This window comes from Triticum urartu, chromosome 1 (assembly GCF_003073215.2).
Source record: "Triticum urartu cultivar G1812 chromosome 1, Tu2.1, whole genome shotgun sequence".
NCBI lineage: Eukaryota > Viridiplantae > Streptophyta > Magnoliopsida > Poales > Poaceae > Triticum > Triticum urartu.
This window is the reverse complement of record NC_053022.1, coordinates 143,942,727-143,967,672: the sequence shown is the minus strand read 5'-3', so window position 1 is coordinate 143,967,672 and position 24,946 is coordinate 143,942,727.

The following is a 24,946-nucleotide window of genomic DNA, read 5'->3' as shown; positions in this document are numbered from 1 at the left end:
AAGGCCGCTTGGCAAGTCTTGGTCCAATCCGAGAATGTTTAGAACCCGCACATGAAAAGAGGCAAAAAGGGACACCGGAGGACGTAGGAGCGCCGGAATGCAAAACGGACAACGGGGAAAATGCTCGGATGCATGAGACGAACACGTATGCAAATGCGATGCACATGATGACATGCATGACAAAGACAAAAGCAACACGAAGACAAAACCCCACAACGAGGAAATATCATAACTTAGTGCCGAAAATGGCAAGAGTTGGAATACAAATATGGCAAGTTACATACGGGGCGTTACATTACTGTACATATTGATGCCCTGATCTTCGTTGCTAAAGTGCTATATGATGTTGTCTGCTGGAATTTATCATAACTTGCTGATTTGTCATTTTCATTGCATTTTGTGCGTGCATCCTATTAGCATCATGTCTACATCTTTTAGGAGCATCTCCATGCCATCTTTACAGTGGTGCAAGTCTTGTATTTTTATGAGCTCTGTGCTGACTAGCACAAGCATGCAAAGTAGGCCACATGTTGTTGCTGATTTCAGACACTAGTATTTCTGCTAAGTCTTTTCCTATTACAATATGTTGCTATGTAAACTTGTTGCTACAAGTAGATCGATGCACATTTCGAGGTAGTTCAGTAAGAGTGTTTTTAAGATGTGGTTATGCTCTTTCCATTCATGCCTCCGGTTGTAATTATGGAGTAGTGTAGCTTGTCATTACCATGCTCTACTTCTGCTAAATATTATTGTTGGCAGATTGTTAACATGAAGTTCATTTTTGCCATGTGTGTTGCTAGTGATACATGCACCCTATGAACTTTCTCTTGCCATGTTTAGCTTCATAAATGTGTCTTCTTACTGTTTGTTACCTTGTTATGCCATGAAATGCGTTGTGGTGAGTGGCATGAGCTTGCAAAGTTGCTATCATGAATCTGTTTCTGCCATGTTATGTTTTTCTACTAAGTCTGAAACTGATCATATCACTTGCCATGTTTGCATTGATGCTACCATCTTGTCTATGCATCTTTGGCTAAAGTTCAGTAAGGGGGTTTTGTTCTTTTCCTTTATTAATAGCATGTCATGACTTTGTTTGCCATGATATGTTCCTGTAGCATGTTGTTTGCTAGCTCTAAACATTGCTACCTGATGCTGTTTATGACATGTTTAGTATTTTCACCAAGTCTGTGAAGCTGTTATCATTTGCATTTTTGCCATACTATTTTAGGCTTGTTCTAGTGAGTTCTAGCAGGAGATCAGTGTTCATGATTTGTAGAGCTTCACATGTACTTTACTACCATGTGCTTTGTTGCTATGTTGAAGTGTTGTAGCATAGTTTCTTGTTGCACCTTAAGTGTTATGGTGCTGTTAAGTGCAGTTTCGCGTCATTATTGTTTGCTTGTCATTTGCAAACCATGCATCCATTTCCGGTGATCCATATATCAATTTCGACCGGAATCACTCACTCTTTCCAGTGGCACGCTTGGTTTGCCAAGTTGATGCCTTGATCATCTTTTCCCTTCCTGAGTACCCATATGCATTGCACATCATATCTTGCATTCCATGCCATGTCTTGCATCATGTTGCTTGTGCATTGCACCGTTATTGATTGTTGTTCCGTTGCTTGTGTTCTTGCTTTGGGTAGAGCCGGGAGACGAGTTTGTGAATGAGGATCACGTTGAGTACGTTTGTGAGGAGCAAGCTTTCGACAACTCTGAGAACTTTGCAGGCAAGATGATCATTACCCTCGATATCACTTCTATCTTTGCTTGCTAGTTGTTCGTTCTATCGCTATGTTGTTCTACCTACCACTTGTTTATCATGCCTCCCATATTGCCATGTCAAGCCTCTAACCCAGCTTCCTAACAAATCGTTGTTTGGCTATGTTACCGCTTTTGTTCAACCCCTCTTATAGCGTTGCTAGTTGTAGGTGTCTTGCAGGTTGTATCATGTTGGGACATGGATATGTTGGGATATCATATTATCTCTTATCTTAACTAATGCATCTATATACTTGGCAAAGGGTGGAAGGCTTGGCCTTTTGCTCGGTGTTTTGTTCCACTCTTACCGCCTTAGTTTCCGTCATACCGGTGTTATATTCCTTGATTTTGCGTCCCTATCACGATGAGGGTCTATGGGCCCCTCTTGACAGTTTGCTTTGAATAAAACTCTTCCAGAAAGGCCCAACATTGATTTTACCATTTTCCTAATAACAATTAAAATTTTCATAGGGAGTAACTAACCTGAGGATTCTTAATCAACAACCCGGGCCAATGCTCCTCATGAGTGTTGGTCCAAACTAGAGCCCCTTGTAGCGCCGCCACGGGGAAACTTTAGGACTGGTTTTAGTTGTATGGACTGCTCATCCGAACGTGGCCTGAGACGAGAGACACGCGGCTACTATCAGGGTGTCGGCATGTCGGGAGCTCTTGCTGGACTTGTTTCACCATTGTCGAATTGTCTTGTGCACTGGGATTCCGATTTGGATTGGAGGGTCCCGCGATGGAGGATTTTCTCCGCGGATTGTGAGCTTGTCATGGGCTAAGTTGGGACACCCCTGCAGGGTGTAAACTTTCGAGAGTCGTGCCCGTGGTTATGTGGAAGATGGGAATTTGTTAATATCTGGTTGTAGATAACTTGACACTTGACTTAATTAAAAGACACCAATCGTGTGTGTAACCATGATGTTCTCTTTCCGATGAGGTTCGGGAAGTGAACACGGTGGGGCTATGTTTGAACGTAAGTACTTCAGGATCACTTCTTGTTTACGACCGTTGCATAGTTTCTCATCTTACTCTTGCACTCGTATGTTAGCCACCATATTTCTTAGTGCTTGCTGCAACTCCACCTCATAACCACATCCTACCCATAAGCTTAAATAGTCTTGATCTTGCTGGTTTTGAGATTGCTGAGTCCTCGTGACTCATAGATACTACCAAACAGGTGCAGGTGCCAATGATACTAGTGCAGGTGATGCTACCGAACTCAAGTGGGAGTTTGATGAGGACCTTGGTCGTTACTATGTTTCGTTTCCTGATGATTAGTGGTGGCGCCCAGTTGGGACAATCGGGATGTAGCATTTGGGGTTGTCTTTTTTTCATTTGGATTTGTCCGTTGTCGGACTATGTGTGTAATCTGGATGATGTATGATTTATTTGAACTTTGTGTGACGTGGCGATTGTAAGCCAACTATTTATCCCTTCCTTGTTCATTACATGGGATTGTGTGAAGATGACCCTTCTTGCGACAAAACCAACATGCGGTTATGCCTCTAAGTCGTGGCTCGACACGTGGGAGATATAGCCGCATCTTGGGCGTTACAAGTTGGTAATCAGAGCCATCCCCGACTTAGGAGCCCCCTGCTTGATCGAATCGCTGACGGTGTTGAGTCTAGAACAAAAATGTTTTGAGTCTTAGGATTATATATATCGAAGAGTAGGATTCCTTTTACTTCTCATCCCCCTTCGTCACTCCGGTGAGGTCTCCTGATGTAGATGTTTTGACTTTCCTCTCCTCAATTTCACTAAAGAAATTTAGGATCACGCGGGTATCTTGGGATCGTTCCGATATTCTTATGACGAGAACATTGTTCTTGGTGCCTCCTGACATTTAGGGGTTGTGGCAGTGTCCCGGGGAGTTGAGCTCCGAGGTGTTATCGTCACAATTTTATCGTTGCAGTTCTCGAATACCTGAGTTCGCCGACATCGAAAATCTCTTTTATGCAGTTAGTGGTGAGATAACCTCGACGCCACCCAGTACTGGGGAGGGAGTTTGGGAGTATTGCCATAGCTCTTTTAATGGATGCATTTTGAAGGTTGAGGTAAATGATTTCCGAAGTTTTCTTGGTTATGTGTTGACAGATGGATACAATTGGAGCATAGGGCTTGTTAGTTGTGTGATATATATTGTGCCTCCCTGTATCCCCAACACCAGATTGCATAACCAGAAAGTTTTAGGAGTTAATGGGTGGGAATTCAAGTAGCTCTTAGTTATTCTTCCGGCAGATATTTGGTATGGGATTGGGTGATCCTTACCATTTATTTGTTCCAGTCATACCTTGTTGTTTCATTCATCAACCTTTATCTAAGTGGCTTCTCATCTTAATGGTCGTGTAATGTTAACTTTGGAATTCATTCGTTCAATCTCTGTTCGAATGTTTATGGTGAAGACTGTATATTGCAATTTCTATCTGTTGATTCAGCTTGTCTATCTGTCTATCATGGTTCTAACGGATGTCACCCTCTTCAGGATGGCTCCTCCAACGCGTCAGAATCCGGACCGCAATGATGGGAATCAGGCGAACCCTCCAACTCCGCCTCTGGAGGCATGGCAAGCTGTCATGGCAGCCACCAACGCCAACACCCAGATGCTTTTGCAACTCTTGCAAGAGCGCAACCAAGGTCAAGGCAACCAAGAAAATCAAGGTCAAGGGCAATTCAACAATCAGCCTTAGTTTGCTACCCTCAACCAGTTCCTTGCAAATCAGCCAAAGTCTTTCAGCTTTTGTGCCGAGGCCACGACGCCGATGATTGGCTCGTGGACATCAACAAGCATTTTAAATGTAGCAATGGCAGGCCTGAGGACTACGTCAAGTTCACTTATTTTCAGCTCAAGGACCAAGCAGCAGATTGGTATCAGCAATACAAAGATTCCAGAGGAGGTCGAGTGATTACCTGGGATGACTTCTACCGAGACTTTAAAGCTCATTACATTCCAACAAGTGTTGTTGAGAGCAAGCGTGAGGAATTCTGCAATCTCAAGCAAGGAAGCATGTCCATGTATCAATACAACATCCAGTTTCAGAAACTTGCTCGCTTCACAACGCAAGACGTTCTTAATGAAAAGAGCATGATCTATCACTTCAGGGGTGGCCTCAGAGAGGATCTGCAGTTAGCTATCATTCTTGTTGAGCCTACTAAGCTCGATCAGTTCTATAACATGGCCCTCAAGCAAGAAGGTGCTCAGCTCAAGTGTGAGGCTTCAAAGAAGAGAATCAGGGATGCAGTTTAGTCTTCTTCTTCCTCACAAGTGGCAGCTAAGCGATAGAAGTTCTGACTTCCTCCACCTCCTCTGTTTCATCGGCCCCACCAGCAGAAGAACAAAGGTGGCCATGGCTCATCCCACCCATCCAACCCAGGCTATCAGAACAAGTCTTAGACTCAAGCTCCGAGGACAGGTGGTCCTCCTCCTCCACCTTTCCGTCCACTTTCAGAGGTCACTTGTCACAGGTGTGGTTTGAAAGGGCATTACTCAAACAAGTGCGCCCAGAAGGGCCTTCCGCCTCCTCCTCCAGTCAGGTCAGCAAGCAATGCAGTCGTCAAGTATAATCCCAAGTCTACAAAGGTGAACACGATGAATGCAGCTCAAGCAGAGGATTCTTCAGAAGTGATCATGGGTAATCTCCCACTTAATGATATTCCTGCTAAAGTTTTATTCAATTCTGGTGCATCACATTCTTTCATTTCAAGACCTTTTGTGGCTATGCATGATTTGGTTACTCAAGTATTGCTGAGACCGTTGTCTATTATTTCTCTGGCCCGGTAAATGACTTCTCGAGTATTTGTTCTGGATGTTTCCATCAAGATGGGCAATTATAAATTCCTGGCTTCTCCAATTGTTCTCCGCGACTCTAATATTGATCTAATCCTCGGCATGGATTGGATCTCTAAGCACAAGGCTTCCCTTGATTGTGCTGCCAGGGAGATTAAATTGACGCACTCTTCTGAGGATGTGATCATCTATGCCGCTCGTGACGAAACCATTCGGTTGTTCTCTCTCAATGAGAAGGGCGAGTTAGATGCAATTTCTCAGATTCCAGTTGTTTGTGAGTACCAAGATGTCTATCCATAAGAGCTTCCGGGTATGCCTCCTCACCGGCCAGTTGAGTTCGTTATCGATCTTGAACCCGGCACTGAACCCATTTGGAAGCGTCCATAAAAGCATGGGCCAAAGGAGCTGAAAGAATTGAAGAAACAACTTGATGAACAAGAGCATTTGGGTCTGATCAGACCGAGTTCATCTCCATGGGGTTGTGGTGTTATTTTTGTCCAGAAGAAGGATGGCACGGGCCAACTTTGCGTTGATTACCGCCCATTGAACAAGAAGACAATCAAGAACAAGTATCCACTTCCCAACATCATTGGGCTATTCGAGCAACTTAAAGGTGCAAAGGTGTTTTCCAAGCTTGACCTCCATATGGGTTATCATCAGATTCGCATTCGTGAAGAAGATATCCCCAAGATAGCATTCAGAACAAGCTTTGGTTCTTATGAATATACTGTCATGTCTTTCGGCCTTGTCAATGCTCCTCCAACTTTCTCTCGCATGATGAACTTCATCTTCAACCCCTACACTAATGAATTCGTCCAGGTGTATCTCAATGATATCTTGGTGTTCTCCAAGAATAAGAAGGATCATGCCAAACATTTGCGATTGGTGCTCGACAAGCTCAGAGAGTATCAATTCTACGTGAAGTTTTCCAAATGTGAGTTTTGGCTTGATGAAGTTCTTTGCCTTGGTCACATCATCTCCGCCAAGGGCATTGCTGTTAATCCAGAGAAGGTTTCTGCAATTGTGAACTGGGAACCTCCTTAGAATGTCAAGCAGCTCCGCAGTTTCCTTGGGCTTGCAAGCTATTGCCGAAGATTTGTTGAGAATTTCTCAAAGATTGCAAAGCCTCTTTACAACCTCCTCCAGAAGCATGTCAAGTATTCCTAGACTCCTGAGTGTGATGCTGCTTTCAACACTCTCAAAGAGAAACTCGTCTCAGCTCCTGTCCTAACTCCTCCTGGTGAATCCAAGCCATTCGAAGTTTTCTGCGATGCATCATTGCATGGTCTTGGTGTCGTGTTAACGCAAGAGAAGAAAGTTGTGGCCTATACTTCTCGTCAGTTGAAGCCCAACGAAAGGAACTACCCCACTCACTATCTTGAGTTGGCGGCAATTGTCCATGCATTAATAACATGGAGACATCTCTTGTTGGGAAGGCAAGTGGACATTTTCACCGATCACAAGAGCCTCAAATATATCTTCACTCAACCCAACCTCAACCTCCGGCAAACTCGTTGGGTCGAAATGATTCAAGAGTATAATCCAAGTATTGAATATACTCCAGGCAAGGCTAATGTGATTGCAGATGCTTTGAGCAGAAAGGCTTATTGCAACAACTTAATTCTCAAGCCATTCCAACTGGATCTTTGTGAAGTTTTCCGCAAGCTCAACTTGTTCCTCGAGGTTTTCTTGCCAACCTTCAAGTCACTCCAACTTTGGAAGATCAAATTTGTGAGGCACAACTCCTTGATACCATGGTGAAGAAGGTGAAACACGATATCGCCAAGGGCTTATCCAAATACAAGTGCTATCGCATTGATGACAAGGACACCTTATTCTTCAAGGACCGGATTGTGGTTCCTAAAGGTGATCTAAGGAAGGTCATAATGACTAAAGCGCACAATTCTCTTCTTTCCATTTATCCAGGCAGTTCGAAGATGTACCATGATCTCAAGCAATCGTATTGGTGGACTCAAATGAAGCAAGAAATTGCTCAATTCGTGAATGAATGCGATGTCTGTCAAAGGGTGAAAGAAGAACATCAACGACCAGCTGGTCTCCTCCAACCTCTTGCTGTTCCAGAATGGAAGTTTGATCATATCAAAATGGACTTTGTCACTGGCTTCCCAAAGTCCAAGCGAGGGAATGATGCTATCTTCGTTGTCATTGACAAGCTTACAGAAGTGGCTCATTTCCTTCCTATCAAAGAATCTATCATGGTAGCTCAGTTGGCAGAGCTATACACCTCCAGAGTTGCCTCGTTGCATGGAATTCCGCAATTGATCTCTTCAGACCGCAGAAGAATTTTCACTTCTAATTTTTGGGACTCCTTATAGAAGGCCATGGGCACAAACATTTGCTTCAGCACGGCTTTCCATCCTCAAACAAGTGGCCAAGTCGAGCGAGTTAATCAAATTATCGAAGACATGCTCAGAGCTTGTGTCATCTCTTCCGGTATGAAGTGGGAAGATTGCCTCCCATATGCCGAGTTCTCCAAGAACAACAGCTTCCAAGCAAGTTTGGGCAAGGACCCATTCGAAATTCTATATGGTAGAAAGTGTCGTACTCCTCTCAATTGGTCCGAAACTGGTGAACGCCAACTTCTTGGCAATGACTTGATCACAGAAGCTGAAGAAATGTGTAAAGTCATCCGTGAAAATCTCAAAGTCGCGCAATCGTACCAGAAGAGTTACTATCATAGCAAGCACTGTGACTTGGCTTTCGAGATTGGAGACCATGTATACCTCCGCGTCTCTCCAATGAAAGGCACTCGAGCTTCGGTATCAAAGGGAAGCTTGCCCCAAGATACGTGGGTCCTTTCAAGATCATTGGAAAAAGAGGCGACCTCGCCTATCAACCCGAGCTTCCGTCCAACTTCGCAAATGTGCACGATGTGTTTCACTTGTCACAGCTTCGCAAGTGCTTCAAGACGCCTGAGCGCACTATCAACTTCGAAGAGATTGATCTCCAAGAAAATTTGTCTTATCATGAGCATCCCGTTGCCATTCTTGAAGAAACCGAGCGCAAAACTTGCAACAAGTCGATCAAATTCATGAAAGTTAAGTGGTCTCACTATTCCGACCATCAAGCCACATGGGAGCGCGAGGATCACCTCCGTTCTGAATATCCGGAGTTCTTTCGGTCCAAGATCTCGGGTCGAGATCCTCTTCTAGTGGTGGAGAGTTTTAACGCCCCGGATGTAACATTCCATAATTGTAACTCCAACTCTTGCCATTTCCGGCTATGTGATATGTTATTTCCTCCGTGGTTGGGTTTTTTCATTCGTTTTGCATTTTGTCCATGTCATAAACCCTAGCCTCGCTCCTCCCACGACGTCGGATGTGTCCGACCTCGCCGGACACAACCCTGCCGACGTCCCGCGCTAATCAGGGCGCGACACGTTAGCAATCGGCACCGCCCACCGCACCGGCCCGCTCGCGCCCGGGGCAGGCTCTCCCCGGCCTGGCTCCCCATGCCTGTGCTCCGCCGCCCGAGCCTTCCCCGCGCCGCCCAGTTCCTCCCACCGCTACCGCCCTTCACCGCCTCCGCTGCCCCGCCAAGCTCCGGCTCCGGCCATATCCGACCTGGACCCGCCGACTCCGGCCACCCCTGACATTACCGGCGCCCTCCACACCCTTCTCCGGACACTTCTTAGTCGAACCTCGTCCTCTACGCCGGAACCCTAGATCCGGAGCGTAAAATTCTGCTAAGTCCGAAAATATCTCATCTCATGTGCCTATGGTTGACCGGCCATATCTCCACGCATATAGCTCCGATTTGCGCATATGATATACCAAAATGTTTGTCTCGTGATGCTCATCATGTTAGTGTCATTTTCATGCATGTTACTGTCCATATTGATGCCCTAATCTTCATTGCTAAAGTGCTATATGATGTTGTTTGCTGGAATTTATCATAATTTGCTGATTTGTCATTTTCTTTGCATTTTGTGTGTGCATACTATGAGAATCATGTCTACATGTTTTAGCAGTATCTCCATGCCATATTTACAGTGGTGCAAGTATTGTATTTTTATGAGCTTTGTGGTGACTAGCACAAGCATGCAAAGCAGGCCACATGATGTTGCTGATTTCAGACACTTAGTATTTCTGCTAAGTCTTTTCCTGTTACAATATGTTGCTATGTAAACTAGTTGCTACAAGTAGATCCGTGCACATTTTGAGGTACTTCAGTAAGAGTGTTTTGAAGATGTGGTTATGCCATTTCCGTTCATGCCTCTGGTTGTAATTATGGAGTAGTGTAGCTTGTAATTAGCATGCTCTACTTTTGCTAAATATTGTTGCTGGTAGATTGTTAACATGAAGTTCATTTTTTCCATGTGTGTTGCTAGTGATACATGCACCCTATGAACTTTCTCTTGCCATGATTAGCTTCATAAATGTGTCTTCTTACTATTTGTTACCTTGTTATGCCATGAAATGCTTTGTGTTGAGTGGCATGAGCTTACAAAGTTGCTATCATGAATCTGTTTCTGCCATGCTATGTTTTTCTACTAAGTCTAAAACTAATCATATCACTTGCCATGTTTGCATTGATGCTACCATCTTGTCTATGCATCTTTGGCTAAATTTTAGTAAGGGGATTTTGTTCTTTGGCTAAAGTTCAGATGAGTTCGTGAACGAGGATCATGTTGAGTATGTTTGCGAGGAGCAAGCTTTCGACAACTCTGAGAACTTTGCAGGCAAGATGATCATTACCCTCGATATCACTTCTATCTTTGCTTGCTAGTTGTTCGTTCTATCGCTATGTCACGCTACCTACCACTTGTTTATCATGCCTCCCATATTGCCATGTCAAGCCTCTAACCCACCTTCCTAGCAAACCGGTGTTTGGCTATGTTATCGCTTTTGCTCAGCCCTCTTATAGTGTTGCTAGTTGCAGGTGCCTTGCAGGTTGTACCATGTTGGGAGATGGATATGGTGGGATATCATATTATCTCTTATCTGAATTAATGCATCTATATACTTGGCAAAGGGTGGAAGGCTTGGCCTTTTGCTCGGTGTTTTTTTACACTCTTGCCGCCTTAGTTTCCGTCATATCGGTGTTATGTTCCTTGATTTTGCGTCCCTAACATGGTGAGGGTTTCTGGGCCCCTCTTCACAGTTCGCTTTGAATAAAGCTCTTCCAGCAAGGCCCAACATTGGTTATACCATTTTCCTAATAACAAGTAAAATTTGCATTGGGAGTAATTAACCTGAGGATTCTTAATCAACAACCCGGGCCAGTGCTCCTCATGAGTGTTGGTCCAAACTAGAGCCCCTTGCAGCGCCGCCACGGGGAAACTTGAGGACTGGTTTTAGTTGTACGGACTGCTCATCCGAACGTGGCCTGAGACGAGATACACGTGGCTACTATCAGGGTGTCGGCACGTCAGGAGGTCTTGCTAGACTTGTTTTACCATTGTCGAAATGTCTTGTGCACCGGGATTCCGAGTCTGATCGGAGGGTCCCGCGATGGAGGGTTGTCTCGGCAGATCGTGAGCTTGTCATGGGCTAAGTTGGGACACCCCTGCAGATGGGAATTTGTTAATATCCGGTTGTAGAGAACTTGACACTTGGCTTAATTAAAAGACACCAACCGTGTGTGTAAATGTGATGGTCTCTTTCCGATGATGTTCCGGAAGTGAACACTGTGGGGTTATGTTTGAACATAAGTAGTTCAGGATCACTTCTTGATCACTCCTAGTTTACGACCGTTGCGTAGTTTCTCATCTTACTCTTGTACCCGTATGTTAGCCACCATATTTGCTTAGTGCTTGTTGCAACTCCACCTCATAACCACATCCTACCCATAAGCTTAAATAGTCTTGATCTCGCGGGTTTTGAAATTATTGAGTCCTCGTGACTCACAGATACTACCACACAGTTGCAGGTGCCAATGATACCAGTGCAGGTGATGCTACCGAACTCAAGTGGGAGTTCGACGAGGACCTTGGTCGTTACTATGTTTCGTTTCCTGATGATCAGTAGTGGCGCCCAGTTGGGACGATCAGGATCTAGCATTTGGGGTTCTCTTCTTTTCATTTGGATTTGTCCGTAGTCGGACTATGTGTGTACTCTGGATGATGTTTGATTTATTTTATATTTGTGTGACGTGGCGATTGTAAGCCAACTATTTATCCCTTCCTTTTTCATTACATGGGATTGTGTGAAGATGACCCTTCTTGCGAAAAAACCAACATGCGGTCATGCCTCTAAGTCGTGCATCGACACGTGGGAGATATAGCCGCATCTTGGGCGTTAGACCGCACATGGCTAACAATTGTTGGTCTATGTTCTAGAGATGCCCTCTTCATATATATAGGTTGGAGGGGAGGAGAGGCAGCCAAGGGGGCGCCCCAAGTAGGAGGAATCCAACTTGGGCGCCTCCCAATTCGGCCTCCCCCCTTTCCTATTCCTATTCGGAGTCGGAAGGGAAGAGGGGGAAGGGGGAATCATATTCCCTTTTTCCTTTCCTCCTTCCCCCTTTCTACTCCAATTTGGCCAGCCCATATGGCAGGGGCGCACCAGCCCCTTAGGGGCTGGTATGTCCCCCTCTTGGCCCATTAAGGCCCATGTAGTTGCCGGGGGGTGCCCGGAACCCCTTCCGGTGACCCGATATGCACCCGGTACCACCGGAACACTTCCGGTGTCCGAATATCATCGTCCAATATATGAATCTTTACCTCTCAACCATTTTGAGACTCCTCGTCATGTCCGTGATCTCATCCGGGACTCCGGACAACATTCGGTCACCAAATCAGATAACTCATATAATACAGAATCGTCATCGAACATTAAGCATGCGGACCCTACGGGTTCAAGAACTATGTAAACATGACCGATACACCTCTCTGGTCAATAACCAACATCGGAACTTGGATGCTCATATTGGTTCCCACATATTCTATGAAGATCTTTATCGGTCGTACGGTAATGACAACATACGTTATTCTCTTTGTCATCGGTATGTTACTTTCCCGATATTCGATCGTTGGTATCTTCATACCTAGTTCAACCTCGTTACCGGCAAGTCTCTTTTCTCATTGTGTAATGCATCATCCCGCAACTAACTCATTTGTCACATTGCTTGCAAGGCTTATCATGATGTGCATTACCGAGAGGGCCCAGAGATACCTCTCCAATACTCTGAGTGACAAATCCTAATCTCGATCTATGCCAACCCAACAAACACCTTCAGAGATACCTGTAGAGCATGTTTATAATCACCATGCTACGTTGTGACGTTTGATAGCACACAAGGCACTCCTCTGGTATTCGGGAGTTGCATAATCTCATAGTCGAAGGAATATGTATTTGACATGAAGAAAGCGATAGCAATAAAACTTAATGATCATTATGTTAAGCTAACGGATGGGTCTTGTCCATAACATCATTCTCCTAATGATTTGATCCCATTAATCAAATGACAACACATGTCTATGGCTAGGAAACTTAACCATCTTTGATCAACGAGCTAGTCTAGTCGAGGCTTACTAGGGACACTGTGTTTTGTCTATGTATCCACACATGTATCAAGTTTCCGGCTAATAAAATTCTAGCATGAATAATAAACATTTATCATGATATAAGGAAATAAAATAACAACTTTATTATTGCCTCTAAGGCATATTTCCTTCTGGTGGTTCACATTTTATTCATGGTGATTTCCCTAAACATCTTGCTAAATATGATGTCAACCATAGAATTGTATCTCCTTATCATCCTGAGTCTAGTGGTCAATTTGAATTGAGCAATAGAGAAATCAAATTAATCTTGCAAAAGACCATTAATAGATCTAGAAATAATTGGTCTAAGAAATTTGATGATCCATTATGGGCATATAGAATTGCTTATAAGAATCCTATAAGTATATCTCCGTATAAAATGGTTTATGGAAAAGCATGTCATTTACCTATTGAGTTAGAACACAAAGCATATTGAGCAATTAAAGAAATTAACTATGATTTCAAACTAGCCGGTTAAAAGTGGTTATTTGATATTAGCTCGTTAGATGAGTGGATAACCCAAGCTAAAAGATGGCATGATAAAAGAATTCAGAAACAGGAATCCAAAGTAGGTGAGTATGTTCTATTGTACAACTCCTGTTTTAGATTCTTTGCAGGAAAAATTATCTCTAAATGGGAAGGATTGTATATCATCGAAGAAGTTTATCGCTCCCTAGCTATCAAGATCAATAATGCTGAGGGGAACTAATCCGAGAGTGTTTAATAGACAAATAATTAAGCATTATGTCTAAGGTACACCTATTAATATTGAAACTAATATTGTTCAGACTATGACACTGGAGGAACACATAAGAGAGACCTTCCGGAACACTCCATAACCCTTGAAAGAGTAGGTATGTGATATGATAAGTTAACCAACTCCAAAAATTCCACAAAAATAATTTCTGTCCGTTTTGTAATATTAGAAAAGTTACCAAAATAATAAATAGCCGAGGGGACCCACCAACTTCCCACAAGGCAGTAGGGCGCGCCCACCCCCTGGCATGCCCTGCTGCCTTGTGGGCCCCTGGTGTGCCTACCCGACTATGTTTTCTTCTGGAATATTTGTTTCGCAAGATAAAAATTCTTTATATTTACTCTCGGATGTTTTGGCCACCTATCACAACATTCTCCTCTGTTCTTGTTTCACGCTGTTTTTCTGACAGCTCTAGATCACCATGGCTCCACCAAGTTCGTCCTAAGACAAGTTCTATAAGAAGGTCATCAACCCCTACTTACCAGAGGTGCTGAAACACCCTTAAGCCATTGAGATGCATAAGGGGGTGCTTCACATCCGGGACGTTCAAGGGCCTAAGAAGACCGGAAGCATGGAGTCCAGGCTCGAAGTAGTGGAGCAGGAGATCTTCAAGTGCCAAGGCATGTTAGAACGTGGACTTAGTGCCAACCACTCAAGGTGGACATCAAGGATACGCGCCATCTTCAAGCTCAATGATCGAATTGACTATCTCCATGCCCAAGTCTATGATCTCCAAAATCAAATTTTGAGTATGAAGCAAAGTTTAAAGATATGAGTTTAGCTGCAAGTTTTAGGAACCCAGAGACTTGTTCATCCTTTTATGATGGGAACCCATGCCATGGAAGACAGAGGAAAAGCTCACCACTTCATCATCACCATCATCTCCGAAGAATGAAACTTGAGTACACGGGTATGGGCACCACCCTAGGCTTGTGCCAAGCTTGGGGGAGGTGCTCCGGTATCGTATCACCATCACTTTTATTATCTTTACCTATTTTAGTTTGATCCTTAGTTATTTCATGATTTTGAAGAATAAAAGTCTAGTATCACTACAAAAAATACACTACCATGATGATACGTGTTTGTCATAGCAGGTCACGTTTTCTGTCATGCATGTACATCCATGATGATTTTATGACAGAATCAAGATAGTCATACATGTGCTATCGGCGAAGTGTTCCATGACATTACCAAAATTATCATCACGGAAGTGTCCACTTCCATGACAATAAATGTCGTGTCGTCGAAGTGCTTTCGTCAAGGGTAACCGACACGTGGCATCCACCGTAACGGGTCACCGTTAAGCTATCGGGTGCCAGTTTGGATCCGATAAACCGTTAACAGTCCAGACCAATGGTGATTTTCCACATGTAAAATTCTCATTCGCTGATGATCCACGTGTCACCTCAGCGTTGGTCCAGATGTCAACCGTCCATTGGACAAGAATCGCCAATGAAAGATTGACATGTCGGACGGCCCAATAGAGGCCCATGTAGGTTTAAAAGCCGGCCCAGGAACCGGCCCACAAGATTTCGTCGGATCTAATGGGCTGGCCCGTTAACAACCTAACATTTCTGGACCAAATTATGGCCCACATCAGATACGGGCCGTTAAATGACTGCAATATTTTGGGCCAGTTTATGGCCCATATTAGATCTGGCCCATTAATAGCCTGCAATAGTTTGGGCCAAATTACGGCCCATACCTGATCCGGCTCGTTAAGTGACTTCCATTTCTTGGGCGAAATTACGGCCCTTTAACAGCTATTGTGCCATCGGGCCCATTGGGGGCCTGATTTGCACTTTGGCCTCTTAATATCTCGTTTAACAGTTTGGCCCGATATTAGTTTTGGCCTGTCAGCGGCCCTGTCTACATATGTGTAACACCCATGATGCGGCTATATTTCCCACGTGTCGAGGCACAACTTAGAGGCATAACCGCATGGTGGTTTAGTTGCAAGTGGGGTAATCTTCACACAATCCCATGTACCGAATAAGAAAGAGATAAAGAGTTGGCTTACAATCGCCACTTCACACAAATAACAAGTTAAACATACATCATCCAGAGTACAATCAAGGTCCGACTACGGAACCAAAATAAAAGAAGACAACCCCAAATGCTAGATCCCCGATCGTCCCAACCGGGCACCACTACTGATCAACCAGAAAAGACACAAAACAACGATCAAGATCTTCATCGAGCTCCCACTTGAGCTCGGTTGCGTCACCTGCACTGGTATCATCGGCACCTGCAACTGTTTGGAAGTATCCGTGAGTCACGAGGACTCAGCAATCTCACACCCGCGAGATCAAGACTATTTAAGCTTATGGGTAGGATAGGGTAATGAGGTGGAGTTGTAGCAAACGCTAAGAAAAATATGGTGGCTAACATACGCAAATAAGAGCGAGAAGAGAAGCAATGCAATGGTCGGGAAGCTAGAAGTGACCAAGAAGTGATCCTGAAACTACTAACGCGCAACCATAACACAAGAACTGTGTTCACTTCCTAGACTCCGTCGAAAAGAGACCATCACGGCTACACACACGGTTGATGCATTTTTAATTAAGTCAAGTGTCAAGTTCTCTACAACCAGACATTAACAAATTCCCATCTTCCACATAACCGCGGGCATGGCTCTCGAAAGTTTATACCCTACAAGGGTGTCCCAACTTAGCCCATCTCAAGCTCTCACGATCAAAGAAGGATATTCCTTCTCCCGGAAAGACCCAGTCAGTCTCGGAATCCCGGTTACAAGACATTTCGACAATGGTAAAACAAGACCAGCAAGACCGCCCGAATGTGCCGACAAATCCCGATAGGAGCTGCACATATCTCGTTCTCAGGGCACACCGGATGGGCAAGACGTCGGTTTGGCATAGACCCTGGTTGCCCAGGGGGCGCCGGACATCTCCCAGTTTGGACCAACACTTAGAGAAGCACTGGCCCGGGGGTTACAATAAAGATGACCCTCGGGTTGGCCGACCCAAGGGAAAGGTATAGGTTGTTAGGCAAATGTAAAACCAAGGTTGGGCCTTGCTGGAGGAGTTTTATTCAAAGCGAACTGTCAAGGGGTTCCCATAACAACCAACCGTGTAAGGAACGCAAAATCAAGGAACATAACACCGGTATGACGGAAACTAGGGCGGGAAGAGTGGAACAAAACACCAGGCATAAGGCCGAGCCTTCCACCCTTTACCAAGTATATAGATGCATTAATTAAATAAGATATATTGTGATATCCCAACATATCCATGTTCCAACATGGAAAGAACTTCAGCTTCACCTGCAACTAGCAACGCTATAAGAGGGGCTGGGGAAAAGCAGTAACTTAGCCAAACAACGGTTTGCTAGAAAGGTGATTTAGAAGCTTGTCATGGCAATATGGGAGCCATGAAATAACAAGTGGTAGGTAGCGCGACATAACGATAGAGCGAACAACTAGCAAGCAAAGATAGAAGTGATTTCGAGGGTATGGTCATCTTGCCTGAGATCCAGCAAGGAAGAAGAACGAGCCCATGAAGGAGACAACCAGACGTAGTCGAATGGATCCTCACAACTCCGGATCGAAACCGAAGCTAACGAGAGAAGCAACCCGGAAAGAAGCAAGCAACATAGTAAACAACCATCACATAAACATGGCATGATGCACAACCAAGTATGATGCACGTCCGGTTTAAATATGATTGGCATGGCAAAGTGCAACAAATAATACTACAAATTAAGTGGAGCTCAATATGCAACTCGGTTGCATATTGACGAAACACCACATCACTTATTTAGTTCTCTCTCATTTATGTACCCAACAATATTAAATGTAATTAAACATGGCAAGGGGTGAAGCATAATAAAACTACCTATCTAGGCAAGTTTAAATGAGGCCGGAAACAACGAACAACAATTCTGGTAAATCCCCATATGCATTTAGCAATTAGCTACTGTTCTGCCCTAAACCATATTTTAGAGTTAGTAAACATGCAAAGTAATGTCACCAAGTTAAACTAGGCATTATTCTACCCCATTTACATATAAAGTTTATTAAGTTTGGAGCTACGGTTATTTAGTTATGAAAAAAAATCATTTTAGCAAGTTATTTAAGCAAATTTAAACAAACAGCATTTAAAACATTTTAAACATGCAAGAAAGTTGGATATTATGAAAATAGACAAGATTCTAAGCATTTTACATATTAAGATTGTTCAATTTGGATACACGGTTGGTGAGATATTAAATGCATGATGACGAAGGACTTTTCTGAAAAACAGACGTTCACTCGATAATGCTAAATTCACAGATCTAAAAAAATACTACACTGGGCCGAATCTGCTGGCCCAACGGCATGAAAAAAACAGAGGGGTGTCGGCGGGGTGGCCTCACCATGGGCCAAGCCCATGCGGTGGAGAGGTAGGCCGGGGTGGACTGGGCCGCGCGGGGACGAGCGGAAGCAGAGGAGTGGTCAACGCGACTGTGCGACTGCAGCCTCCTCCTCTTGACAAGAGGCAGGAGCGGGACTTGGCGGCGCCAGGCGATGGGGATCCGGTCGAGGACGATGTTCTCCGGCGAGATGCCAGGTCCGGGCGGCTGCGAGGGAGTTGCTGGGTGACGTCCATGGACGGGCAGTGGCGGCTGCGGGGACTACGCTCGGAGCAGAGCAACGGCGCGAGGATGACCGAGAACGCTGGCGAACTTGTTCGAGCGTCTAGGACGAGACCTCCTGTGGGGTGTTGGGGTCGCCGGCGAGCAACGCGGTGGGGCCTGCTCTGGCGAGATGCAAGCAGACGAGGCGGAGGTCGAGTGGCGCGGGAGTAGCATCGCGTGGCAACGTGGGTCGACGTCCTCCTGGACGGCTGGACCGAAGGTGCTTGGAGTCCCCGAGCTACGCGGGGACGAGGAGGTGGCACGCGAGGGGTCGGTTGGAACTTGTGGGTTGTGCAGAAGGCCTCGGGCTGAGAAGAGAGAAGAGAGACAAGTCCGACAACAGTTTCTGGAGACCGGAAACGTCCGACGTATGATCGGATATAATGCCGCTATACTTATCTGTTGGGATGTCAAACGAACTCCGAATGCGATGAAATTTGACAGGCGGTCTATCTACACTATAATAAGACCACACGACAACTCTCATCCCATTCCGAGAACATTTTCTGGCCTGTTATAAAATAACATTTCGGACGTGTCGTGGGCGTGTGCAAGTGTGTCTGGGCTCAGAACGGACAACGAAAAGAATGAGGAGACCGGGACTGATGCAAGTTTTGAAAACATGATGATACAATGCACATCATGAAATGGCAAGATGCGACACGCAAGCAAATGACATGGCAACAACAACGAATACTAGAGGACACCTGGCGCGATGGTCTTGGGGCGTTACAATATGGGCCTCTTTTGGCCCGGTTTCACTTTCGGCCATTTAAAGGACGAAGTTGCACCTGGGCCTAATTCTGGTCCGTAGTTACTTTCGGCCTCTTAACGGCTCGTAGTCTTCGTGGATACATTCTAGCCCAAACTGCCTATCGGCCGTTAAAGGCCCTTGAGAGTGTTGGGCCTAATTTTGGCCCATTTTCGATCCGGATTGCTTCTCGTCCGTCATGTAATTGGGTCAGCCAAGGCCCAAAAACATTTCAGCATGTTAATGGCCCATCACATGAATGGGCCGATATATATTATAGCACGCTATCGGCCCGTGATTTATTCGGCACAATTAAGGCTCAATCTAGTTATCAACCTGTTAAAAGCCTAATTAATTTTCCGGCCCAATTAAGGCAAGCGGTTTACTCGGCCTTTTAAAGGCCCATAACTAATAGTGGGCCAGATCAAGACTTGACCTAACTAATGGCCCAAGATGATTACAGGCCCACGGTTCAGCCCGTACTAGCGATTGGTAACCGACCGGTTTTAGTATCGAAATTATGTTTCTATAGACCTAACCTATTGGCTCATTGCACACCGATCGAAGATTACGAGAGCGACGACAACATTAACAACAAATAAATTACAGCATCTTGACGAAGAATAAACCTAGACTATACAACAAAGAAGTTACAGCATATACATCCCCTGAGCATCAAAGTTCGCCGCCAGTGATAATAAAGGGCAACCGGACAGCAGATTCAATAAACTAGGCAGGTCACCAGCAGTGGAAGTAAACATTCCGACAAAATAATAGACAGAACCGACAGCACTTCAACACAGTTCAAGAAAGGTTAGCCTGACCCAGGAGCTGCAGCGCAAGCAGCTTAGCAACCTAATGAGACTATGCTTGTTTGACGCTTATATCCACCAACTTAAGCTACATATCATCAATAGACGTCATGTACGTATGGTTAATCTTACATAGAGATGGGAGTTCCAGTCGGATTTGAGCAGAAGCATGTATTTCTGCTTGAATTTCAAACTAAAGAAGTTGAACAGATTCAGGCGTCGACTTCATCGAGCTTGTGTCACTGAGTAAGTTCGACACTACATCAAGACATGACTTTGTGGTTATATCCCTACCCTCAAGATGTGTTGCCTTCTTCTCTGGAATATATGTTAGAGGGACAAACAATGGGTTCGTATCACTATCATTGTGGCAGTTCTTCCTAGCATCAGTGATGTCACCCTAAAAGAGAAACAAGTAGGTAGATAACAGGTTTTGCACATATAAGCATCAACATTGTCAATTCATCTCATTTCTTTGTCAGAAATAAAGAGACACGGTTTAAATAGCATTAACATAATAGGCATTGTTCATAGTTAAGACAGCAGGAAATGGCATTGTACAGGAGCAGCCAGCTTCACCATACCACTGGATTACAGATCAAGAACACAAGCATACATGTAGTTCTAAACAACGTATAAGCATGAATGGTTAGTGTACTATCAATTTATACCATTTCAGATTGGTAAATAAAGAGAAATGATTTAAATAACATTAATATAATACGGCATTGTTCATAGTTGAGACATAGCAGGATATGACACTGTGCTAGAGTCGGTAATTTGACCACACCACTAGATTACAGATCAAGAACACAAGCATACACATAGTGCTAAAGAAGATAACTTGCTATGTTTAGTTTAAATTACATGGTATGAATAAGGAACTAGGTTGTACAACTAAATACTAAAATTGAGAAGGACAAACTTATGTTTATGTACTTCTTCCTTATAAACTTTGAACAAGAAATTTGATGCAGACGACAGAAATAAACAGCATTTGCACTCATAGATATCCAAATATACACAACAAAGTTTGAAGGCTCGAGGAGGACAAACTTACATTAGCAGTGAAGACCGGCTCTATAAAGCCCTTGTCCATATTGATGGGGGGCAATTCAAGAGGTTTACTGCACACTCTTCTTCAAGAGCATTTCTTTATTCTTCATTTTGTTAAGAGTAAATATAGATGTGAAAATATAGGAACAAATGGCGATTATTTAACCTAAGATGCATACTACAAATGTAAATACATCATACAGGCAAAAGGCACTGACAAGAGCAATGCAGAGCTAAACTTCTTCAATAACACTGGTTTTATTCAATATTTTGGCAAGAGTAAATGTAGATCCGATGTGTACAAAATGGAGGGAAATGAAAATAAGCTACAAAGTGTACATGATAAACTAGCTGAAAATATAAGTACAGTGATGAAGGATAGCATATACTTACAAGAACAATAGAGAACTAAATTTCTTCATAAGCATTGGGTTTATTCTACATTAATGTAAGCATTAATATAGATCTGATAATTTGGTGTGAACAGTGGATAAGCAAGCTATATGAATAATGATATCACATAATCCACCAGGTATGAATGTAAGGACAGCAATAGGACAATAGGTACTCATAAGAGCAAAGCAGCGACCAGCATAGTTGCGATATCCTAGGTTTTGCGACGCTGGTTCTATCGCCAATATACGTGTGGTGCTATGTGATTTCTTCGGTAGCACCACCTTTTTCAAGGACTTTTCTTGTACCCCTTCAGGTTCTGCAATCACCCTCTTCCTTTTGGATGTCTGAAACACAAGAACAACATTTGAATGGAAAAACATGGTATGACGACAAATGGAATAGGTATTGATAATGGATGGGCATGGCATCTTCACGAATATCATGAGTAAACTAAGCAAATGGAGGTGCAATGAAGCAAAACAAATGCAAGACACCTTATGCAAGATATGAGCAGCCAATAAAACCTTGCCAAATTAGAATAGGCACCTTATTGGGTGAACAGGATAGGCCATCTGCCTTTGACTCCTTGCGCTCAGGATAGTCATTAGGATCATATTCTGAATATGAATCTATAGGTCAGGAGTGTCGGATGTGGGGTTCCGGCAAACCCTTAAGGTTCGAACACTGGGGTGCGTGCGAAGTCTTTCCCTCCTACCAATCTATGCCCTAACTCGCTAAGATCTCGCGGACGAACTCGACGAACTTGCAACACAGAAGGACACAAGGTTTATACTGGTTTGGGCCACCATTGTGGTGTAATACCCTACTCCAGTGTGGGGGTGGTGGATTGCCTCTAGGGCTGAAGATGCACAGTACAAGGGAGGAACAACCTCCCGAGGTTGAGGTGTTCTTGAGCTCGGTGAGCTTGTGTGTGTGAGGATGGTCTGAATGATCCGTCCTCTTCTCGTCGTTCTCTCTTGTGTCCTGTGTCCCCCTTTCTATGATGGCTAGCTCTACTTATATAAGACTTGGTCCTCTTCCCAAATATCGAGCGGGAAGGGAGCGAACAATGGCAGGCTAATTTGAAGGGGGACAACTAGTACAAGCTATCCTGACAAAGGTGGTCTTCGCCTGCCAAAAGCTCTGGTGGTGACGCCGTCTTGGGCTCCACAATGACCTCCGTCTTGCCGTCCTCCTAGTCTTGGTCTTGTTGCACCAATATAGCAACCTTTGCCTGATACCTCAGTACTCTTCGTCTGCACTGTCCTCCTTTGCACCAAAGAGGAAACAAGGACGCTGCGCGCGCTGGCGCCCGCCTGGCGTCGTGCGTCATGGCTCACGTCACGAGGGCCTCGTGAGGTTTGCCCCGCCTTGATATCCCCGCTCCTCATGAGCCTGCCTAGCTAGGCCACTCCAGAGGAGGTCTTGCCTCGTCCGCCTCGCGAGGCTTGGACCCTCGCGAGGGTCTTGGATGCTTTGCTGGTGAAGATGGGCCGTACAGCCTGCTGGCTCAGCCACGCTGTGGGCCGTAGGCAGGCAAGTCTGGGGACCCCTGTTCTCAGGACGCCGACAGTAGCCCCGGGGCCCAAGGTGCGCTCAGGCTTGGCTTCGCGGCGAAGCCAAGGGCCAAGTTCGGAGCACCGCGGGCCCCAAAAGCCTGCGGCCTCGGTTGTCGCGTGGTGGATGGTTGGACGTGGGCGTCTCCGCTTCCCCATGTTGCCTCGGCAACTGCTCAACTTGATAAGTCCCTCTTCCTCGCTTGCTTGCTTCTTCCTCCTTGCTCCACTGTTGACAACAATGGCACCCATCAGAAAGTTTTCCACTGCAGAGAAAGGAAAGGATCCCCGTGATGATCCAGGGCCTCTTCCGCCGAAGAAGAGGTCGATCCATCATCGTGATGAACCAGCGATGCAGGTGGTGACGAGGCCTTGGTGCGAGCGGCCTCCTCTGGGGTACCCGCTGCCCTTGTACGCCCAAGCCGAGGGATCGGGAGGACGGAGTGACGAGCAGCGCCGCCCATGCCACATCCAGGGTCACCGCGCTACGGCGACGCGCGCCGTCACCCCTGGAGTTCACGCCGCGGACTCCTCGCGCGAGTTGGTGCTGTGGGCGCCGATGCTTCCAAGCTCCTGGGTCCGCTTCTGCGGTTCTTCTCCGACGTGATGCCGCCGAGGGGGCCTCTCGAGCTCTGGCTGCAGCACGCCGACTACAGCGCTCCGGTGACCGGAGCAAAGATCGAAGCGGTCCCCACCGGCAAGATCTTCATGACCCGCGGCTGGGGCGAGATCGCAAGGGTCTGCCTTGCGAGGGGCGCCCTTGCGATCCACTTTGAGTACGACAGCGTCTCCACGCTCTTCTTGAAGGTCTTTGATGCTGAGGGCCGCCGCCTGGAGTGCTGCTCCAGAGAGGAGCGCTAGGCTGATGCGCGCCCTGCTCGCGACCACTCCAGCAGCAGCAACCCTTGGGAGTCCAGCAGCTCTCCTGAGCTCTATGAGACTCAGAAGACGAGCGACGATAGCTACATGCCCCCGAGCTCTCGCCGCGCTCGGAGCAGAGCTGCAGCGTCCGGCCGTCGCCACCGCTGATCTGGATGGGGTTGGCGCCAGCCTCCCATGGCCCACTGTTGATGATGGTGTCTACCACGGGAGGATGTAGATAGGATTCCCCTTAGTATCGGCTTTTGTTTCCTGTGAAGAATCATGAATTACCCCGTGGGGGCATGTAAGGGTCTATAATGTCTTTTGTGCTTATCTTCCTTGTCATGAGAATTTGGTGAACGCATGTAACGTTAAGGCTCGGTCCCCCCTTTCTTTCCTCGCGATAGCTTGTTGCTCTACGCTGATAGGTCCCGGTCCCCAGGCAGGCTACAGCCGTCGTTGGTATGCCAGGTCGCGTGCCGTGGTCAAGGCCAGGAGGTGTGCGGCTCGAGGTACAGTGAGAGCCCCTGAGGCGCGATGCTCAGGAGGTCCCCCTTAGTGCTCAAGCAGCCATGGTAAGGTGAGAAAGGGAGTTGACGTGGCCGCAACAGGGTTGCGACAAGGCATGAGTGACCATTAGGCCCAATTATTTAGCCGATCCAAGAACAAGACTTATCTTGTTGATCCCGTGGCGACTCCTGACGTTGCGCTAGGGCTACGCGCCTACTTGTGCAGCATAGCCATGCCGGCCCATACGAGTTTCCCTCCCCTCATGCTCTCCTTAGTGCTCTACGTCCTCAGGTCCCGGCCCTCGAGCGAGCTCAGCCGCCGCTGGTATGCCAGGTCGCGATGCCGTGGCCAAGGCCAGGGGTGAGGGCTGGAGAGCCAGTAGCTCCTGAGTCGCGATGCTGAGGAGCCCCCTTTTAACGCGCAAGCGAATTGCACGAGAGAAAAGGAGACTCGCGGTGCCGCCTGCTATCCTTCCCGTTGGACCCCTGTGAACAGGCACAAGAAGAAAGACGGTTTGCCATTATAGCTGTCAGCCTGCCGCTGGTTCCTCTGGAT